The following is a 9,037-nucleotide window of genomic DNA, read 5'->3' as shown; positions in this document are numbered from 1 at the left end:
CGACGGCGTATATCCGATTTTATGGTGTTCATCGTGTTTCCAGGTTTTAAATCATTAAGTTAGAATATCATATAGATATAAAACATGTGTTTAGTTGATTTTAAAAGTCAAGTTAGAAGGATTAACTTTTGTTTGCGAACAAGTTTAGAATTAACTAAACTATGTTCTAGTGATTACAAGTTTAAACCTTCGAATAAGATAGCTTCATATGTATGAATTGAATGATGTTATGAACATCATTACTACCTCAAGTTTTCTGGATAAAACTACTGGAAATGAGAAAAATGGATCTAGCTTCAAAGGATCCTTGGATGGCTTGAAAGTTCTTGAAGCAGAATCATGACACGAAAACAGTTCAAGTAAGATTTTCACTCGAAATAAGATTGTTATAGTTGTAGAAATTGAATCAAAGTTTGAATATGAATATTACCTTGAATTAGAAAGATAACCTACTGTAAATAACAAAGGTTCCTTGATCTTAGATGATTACTTGGAATGGATTAGAAAGCTTGGAAGTAGACTTGCAAACTTGGAAGTATTCTTAATTTTTATGAAACTATACTTATGGAATTTATGAAGAACACTTAGAACTTGAAGATGTAACTTGAGAGAGATCAATTACATGAAGAAAATTTAAGAATGAAAGTGTTTGTAGGTATTTTTGGTCGTTGGTATATGGATTAGATATAAAGGATATGTAATTTTGTTTTCATGTAAATAAGTCATGAATGATTACTAATATTTTTGTAATTTTATGAGATATTTATTGCTAGTTGCCAAATGATGGTTCCCACATGTGTTAGGTGACTCACATGGGCTGCTAAAAGCTGATCATTGGAGTGTATATACCAATAGTACATACATCTAAAAGCTGTGTATTGTACGAGTACGAATACTGGTGCATACGAGTAGAATTGTTGATGAAACTGAACGAGGATGTAATTGTAAGCATTTTTGTTAAGTAGAAGTGCTTTGATATGTGTATTGAAGTCTTTCAAAAGTGTAAGAATACATATCAAAATACAACATGTATATACATTCTAATGGAGTCGTTAAGTCTTCGTTAGTCGTTACATGTAAGTGTTGTTTTGAAACCTTTAAGTTAACGATCTCAATTAATGTTGTTAACCCAATGTTTATTATATCAAATGAGATGTTAAATTATTATATTATCATGATATTATGATGTATGAATATCTCTTAATATGATATACATTAAAATATCGTTACAACGATAATCGTTACATATAAGTCTCGTTTCGTAATTCTTGAGTTAGTAGTCTTGTTTTTACATATGTAGTTCATTGTTAACACACTTAATGATATATTTAAATATCATTTTATCATGTTAAATATAGTGTATCAATATCTTAATATGATACATATATATTTAGTAGACGTTATCATAACGATAATCGTTATATATATCATTTCGAGTTTCTTAACTTAGTAATCTCATTTCTTATGTATATCACACATTGTTAATATACTTAGTGAGATACTTACTCATCATAATCTCATGTCAATCATATATATATGTCTATATATACCACAACATGTAGTTTTTACAATTTTGTAACGTTTGTGAATCGCCGGTCAACTTGGGTGATCAATTGTCTATATGAAACTTATTTCATTTAATCAAATCTTAACAAGTTTGATTGCTTAACACGTTGGAAACATTTAGTCATGTAAATATCAATCTCAATTAATATATATAAACATGAAAAAGTTCGGGTCACTACAGATCACAATGCACATGCTGCCAAACTCAGCTCTGATACCAACTTGTGACACCGCTATTTTTTTTTTTAAAACGTGGCGGAAGCATTATACTATTTAAATACGATATAAACATTAACTATTGCTAAGACAACCAGTGTCACGTGTCATTACAAAATACATGTTAATACGGAGAAGACGTAGTTACAATCTGTTTTCAAAAGAACACAGTTTAAACTATAAAAGATCACATCAGAGTTAATCCTGTCAAACATAACATCACCATGCCCATCTTCTCCCAAAAGCACTATCTACAAAAGCTAATAACCTGCAGGGAGGAGATGGAGGGGAATTAGCACGTAGCTAAGTGAGTACGACTAACTACAGGCCATAGCATACATAAGCGTTATACTAATCATGTCACAATAATCTAACACACAAACATCACCCAAGTGCCCTCTACAGAGACTCTGGCGGCTCGGCCAAACCATTAACCACCAGCTGATCGGACTGGGGCTTACCAGAAGTTCCTCTACCACCGTATGTATATACATAATCCACACGCGATGGACGCGTCATTCACATATATATACACCACGGCTGTCTAGGCTACCACAGAGGAACCCAACCCGCAGGTTGATCTCTCCTACCGAGGCTACCACACAATAGGGACGCACCGGGCTCCAGCAGACAAGCATCAACTAACATGCAGTCATCACAAGTACTAACTAACCACAACAATAAGTATATCTAACAAGCATGGCAATCATAATATAACATGCTTCTATATATTATATTCTCCAGTTAGTCCCACTCACCAAATACCAGCAAACGAGAAGGTATTCAGCTATCTAATCACTGAACCTTCTCTTTCTCCTTTTCTCCTGAGAAAAACATATCCACAAGTTAGTTTCTGTTCGTTAACATCAAATATCACAATATATAAATTTTTGTATCAAAAACTGTCCGCTAATTTTTTTTTTCTTAACACTCAAAATTTACATCCTGAACATCAAAATACAAACGGGCAGCATAACGGCTAAAAATCAACACTTAGGTAAAATATTCTGCCCTGGACACTCAGTCGGTCGACTGTAGACACAACCGGTCGACTGACCTTCCCTGTCGGTCGATTCATTTGGTATTACATCAATCGGCCGAAGGTAAATCTCAGTCGGTCGGTTCACTCAACAGTCGGTCGGTTATCTTCGTCAATCGGCCGGTTCAACCCTCAGTCCGTCGACTGACGACCGACAGTCGGCCGACTGTGTTCTTCTTCATCAGAAACTGAACAAAGGCTACGGACTTCACGATGAAATCCTCAAATCTCGATCTAGAGCTCGTTTTAAACACCAAAATCGACCACAACTTGTTCACTACATGCTATAGACTCAAAACCCACAACAATTTGATCATAACAACACTTAAATCACTTGTTTTGACACAAATTTACACTTTTATGAAAACTAACACAAAAACTCCATTTTCTTGAAGATTAAAGCATGAAAAGCTATGAATCTTACCTTGTTAGAATCAGTAAATCACAAAGAACACAAAAGATGTAAATGATTCGAGCTCTAAAACAAGGATTAGAAATTAGAGTTTGATAGGTGGAGAAGATGAAGAACGGGTGTGGTTTGGGAAGAGTCTGAAAAATGCAAGAAAGTGGACAGCACTAGCCATCTAAAGTGGGTTAAAATCCCACACTGTGCAACACACGGGTATTTATCAGTTATCTGATATCTTTCGTACAACATTTGGCAACCCAAACGAAGTCTAAATTAAATAAACAAACCTGTTCTGTGACCCTTGTCACAAACTGGTCCTAACCACATCATTAAATAATAATAACTATTAAATAAAAAATAAAAGCATATAGTAACACAATACTAACTTAAGGGCAATCTAGTAATCTTACATCTAGGCCCGATTGAGGATGTTACACATTAGCACTGCTCCATTTACCGAGAAAAATAGTATCATCCGCGTATTGGAGGTGTGATAGATGAATCTTATTACTCACGATTTCAACACCCTTGAAAGTCCCTTCTCGGTAGCCGCTTTAGAAAGAATATTTAACCCTTCACCCGCTAAAATAAAAAGAAAAGGCGACAAGGGATCCCCTTGCCTTATTCCCCTCCCAAGTGAGAATTCACTTGTCGGGGAGCCATTTACTAAGACCGAGACTGTCTCGGATTTTAAGCAAGAAAGTATCCACATCCTCCATTTAGATCCGAACCCCATACATTTCATGACCTCCAAAAGAAAATCCCAGTTTAGACAGTCAAACGCCTTCTCGAAATCGATCTTGAACAAGATACTCTTCATCTTCTTTGCCCTTAAGAAATCTATGCTTTCATTAACAACGAGAGCGCCGTCCAAAATAAACCTACCCTTAATAAAGGCGCTTTGTTCCGAACCCACAAGAGACGGGATTACCCTTCTTAGCCTATTCGAAAGAATCTTAGCAATTACTTTATAGTAGCTGCCAATTAAACTGATGGGTCGATAATCACCTAAGGTAAGCGGATCCGACTTCTTAGGTATAAGTGTAACAAAAGACGCGTTGCACCCCTTCGAGAATTCTCCCGTTTCCCAAAACCATTGTATGGCACTGATGAGATCCGCCTTAATTAACTCCCAATATTTTTTATAGAATCGCGTGTTGAAGCCATCGGGGCCCGGGGCCTTCGTGCTTCCACAATCGAAAACGGCAGATTTGATCTCGGCTTCATCGAAAGGTAATTCAAGAGTAAGGCTGCTGTCGGCTGTTAATGAAGGATAATTTAGGTCCTCCATACTTGGTCTCAAGGTGATCGGTTCTTTAAACATTTTTTTGTAGTGGTCAAAAATTGCAGCTTTAATATCCACAGGCGAATCATTCCATACCCCGTTTATTGTTAACCCTCGAATATTCCTATTATTGTTGTTCCTCCGAATAATATTATGAAAATATTTTGAGTTTTCATCACCATCCACACTCCACTTAACTCGTGTAATAGTGATTTTTGCTAAACGATTATCTGTTTTGTACTACTATTTTTCTTTTCTTTTCTTTACATTACATCACAAATTCACAATATATAAATGATAGTTGAGAGAAAATTAATAATCAATTTAATTTAATATTTATACAGAAAGGAGTCAAGAACCCATCAATAGCACTACACTATGTGCTTGTGCTAGTGCTCTACGCTCCGAAAATGCCGCACAACAGGCGTGTAGTCTTAGTACATTGATTTATTATTTTATATTTTTTCTGAATCATAGATTGTGTGAAGAAAAAATGACTTGTTAAATATCATGTTTTTAAGCAAGAAATAATTGTGTCGTTGGTCCCTCTATTTTACTCTAAAAAGCTAACAGCGTCCATCAAGTTTTTTTTTTGCTAACAGCATCCTTCCATTATCTCATTTAAGCATACTGAGTCCCTCCGTCAATCATCCGTTAAATATGTCTGTCAAATCATAACATGTGCATTGCATGTGAGGGTAAAATCGTCTTTTACTATCTTTATCTGAATCATTTATTATTTTTTTTAAATCTCATTTATCTTTCCTTTTTTCTTTTTCTTCTTTTAAATAAAATCTAATTCTAATTTGCCTTTCCTTTTCTTTATTATAATTAATAATTAATTAATAATTTGTTATAAAATATCTAGATTGGATGTTAATTTTATTATTATTATATTTCTTGCATAGTAATATTTTATGCTATAAATAGACATGTATGGTAGCAATTTAAGGTGTACCATTTTCTCTTGAAATATCAATATCAATATTTCTTCTCTCTTTTTTCTCTCTTTTTTCTCTCTTTGTTCTTATAACTATTAAAGGTAGTTATAAGCCTACTGAATTATAACACGTTATCAGCACGAAGAGCTTAGTGTAATCAAAGGATATCTCAAACGATCACGAGTCACTGATCAAGGTATGAAATTATTAATAATTTTCAGACTCGAATATATCAAACTTTGGACTACTAACATTTTTGAACTACTAATTTTTATTAAGTTCTTAGTGCATTTGTATTGTTCTGATCCGTTACAAGATGATGAACACATCAATCTTGCAAGGATTTAATATTTTTGGATTTTATGTGTTTGAGTATCTGACTTTTGTTAACAGAAAATAAAAGGGAACAAACACAACAATTAGGGGTATAGAAGTTTTATTGATAAATCCTCTCTTTAATTACATACGGATAAACAGAAAGTAATTAATGGCTTTTTAGACTTCTCTCTTGAGACTACATATATATGAAAAGTAATCTAGAGGTCTCCCTTTCTTTCATCTACCTTTTACATATTTATATTGCAAACATATATGAAGCGAAATTCTCCATAACCCCCTTATATTTGGATCATGGGCTAAGTGACCATCATGTGATCATGGGTGTATATAAATGATACACTACCCACGTTTTTTTTTTGTTGTTGAAAGAATACCTTTTGACACTCTCTTTTTGCTTTTGTCTCTCGGATTCGGTTAGGATTCAACCGGATCATGTTCTTATTATATGGTTGGCTCTGCCACCTAAATTATATATCGTCGACACTGTCGCCTAACTATCATTTATGTTTACTAACTTTTATTAACTTCACTAACATTTATATTTATGTTATTTAAGTTATATATGGCCGGTTATACCGCCTGAATTATATTTATGTAATCTAACTTTTATTAACTTCACTAACATTTATATTTATGTTATTTAAGTTATATATGGCCGGTTATACCGCCTGAATTATATTTTTGTAATTTAAATCTTATTAACTTCACTAACATTTATATTTATGTTATTTAAGTTATATATGGTCGGTTATACTGCCTGAATTATAACACTAAGACAATTATTTTGAAGCGAATGAACTAATTTTTTAGTTATTATGAGAAGAAAGAAAACATTTAAAATAAACTTCAACCCATCACATTTTTTAATTTTAAGTTTCCACATGTATACGTTTATTGTTACGGAGTATTTTATTATCTATTGTGAAAAAGATCAATTAAGTCATTGAAGGGTAATGTAGGAAATACAAAGTTGTTATGGAATTATGTGACATGTTCAATGTTTATTGTTATTGTTAAGCATATCTAAAGAGTATAATTGTTGATTGCGACATTAGGCCACGTATTACATGAAGCCAAATGCGTCACTAAATTAAAAGAGCATAACAGGTTTTTATTAATACACTAATAGGATGGCAAAAAGACCCGTACCCGATGGGGAAACCCGAAACCCGATATTTTTGGGCAGGGTCCGGGCCGGGTTTGCGGGTACGTTGGCCGGGTATGGGGATGAGTTTAAAATTTTATCCGGGTTCGGATTTGGGGATGGTTTTTAATATAAACCCGATTACCCGGACCGTATACCCGAAAAACCTGAATTCGTATACCCGACACATTTAAATTGACAAAAACAAATTTTGCTCATTATTCATAACCACTAGCCTACTACAATCTATCTTTTTTACTTGCCATTTTTACTTAACAAACACAATTTTGTAATTATCACTGTAACTTGTTTTCAAAAACATGTGTTTCGGCAGGGACATGTTAGCCCTGTATTGACATTTGTCAACCCATCCAGCGGTCCCCAGTAGCCCACTGGAGCCTGACGAAACACCATCACCCATTACCCCACAGCATGCCAGGCCCGAGAACGAACCTGCATTGTTATTGTTTTCAATCTTCGCATGCGTGGGACGAAGGGATCATTTGAGCCCGGTAAGAATGGTTTTTGATCCAATTATTTGAAAAATCCTCACCTAGTGGGAATCGAACCCTCACCTCCCCTAAGGGAGAGTGAGTCATTCACCAACTAGGCTATTGGCCCTTCTTAATTATCACCGTAACTTCTAATTAAGTATTCATTAAGTACTAATGTGTAGGTCACTGGTAGAAGTCTATGTATGCTCTTGACTCTTAGTAGTAGTATGTAACTACAGTATAATATTAACTACTACCCTAACAATTGACTTTGTTCAAATACGAGTTACTAATAACTAAATAGTAGTTTAGTAAAATATAAATGGATCAATTGTTCAAATATATCGAGATTTATTTTAAATGAAGACTCGGATACCCGTTCAAAATACGTTTGCCGGATAGTTAGTAAGTACATGGGACCTGAAAACCCGCAGGGAAACCCGAAACCCGATAGTTAGTAAATAAATGGGGACCCGCCGGGTACGGGACCGGGTTTGGGACTGGGTTTCTTAATCGGGTTTGGGACTGGGATTACCAATACCCGGCCCAAACCCGGCCCGATGCCATCCCTATTAAGGCACTTTGAGATTTTTACATGTGTTCGCAAACTCAATTGTTTAGGGCATAAATCACATTCGTATCCAATAAAATACAAAATTTAATGCTAAATTTGGTAATGGTTCTAGTAGTTCAAGTACCACTGTAACTCAACAAATGGTCTTCTACATCAACATTCAACGCCATATGTATTCACGCAGCGCATATGATAAAAAGCGCATATAATAAAAAGGCGCATATGATGAAAAGCACAGCGCATATGATTAAAAGGCACATATGATGAAAAGCACAGCGCATACGATGAAAAGCGCATATGATAAAAAACGCATATGATGAAAAGCGCAGCGCATATGATGAAAAGTGCATATGATGAAAAGCACAGCGCATATGATTAAAAGCGCATATGGTGAAAAAAATGTATGATGAAAAGCGCATATGGTGATTAATGAAAAAGCACATATGGTGAATAATGAAAAGGCACATATGGTGATTAATGAAAAGCACATATGGTGATTAATGAAAAGTATATTGTGAAAAGGAATCACAAATATTTCTTGAAAGAATTCAAGGTTATATATGGAACAATTCATACAATATGCGGACCATTTTGATATTTCATGGTTCTAATAGACGCATCTAGCGGATGGTCTCATGTTTATGTGTTATCAAGCCGTAATATGACATTTACAAAGTTTCTTGCACAAATTATTAAATTGAGAACACATTATCATGATTACACCATTAAAAGGATGAGACTTAATAATGCTGGTGAGTTAACATCTCAAGCATTTAATGATTATTATATGTCTACAGGGATTGTTGTTGAACATCTAGTTGCTCATGTGCATACACTAAATTGGTTTAGCTGAATCAATAGATAAACGCTTGCAGCTAATAACTAGACAATTGATAATGAGTACAAAACTCTCAATATTTATATGTGGACATGTAAATTTACATGATGCGACATTAATTCGCATTATACCATGTGGAAGTCATAAATATTTTCACTTACTACTTGATTTTGGCCAAGAGCCAAATATTTT

Source organism: Rutidosis leptorrhynchoides, chromosome 7 (genome assembly GCF_046630445.1).
Source record: "Rutidosis leptorrhynchoides isolate AG116_Rl617_1_P2 chromosome 7, CSIRO_AGI_Rlap_v1, whole genome shotgun sequence".
In the NCBI taxonomy this organism is placed as follows: domain Eukaryota; kingdom Viridiplantae; phylum Streptophyta; class Magnoliopsida; order Asterales; family Asteraceae; genus Rutidosis; species Rutidosis leptorrhynchoides.
Note: the sequence above shows the minus strand (reverse complement) of the source record.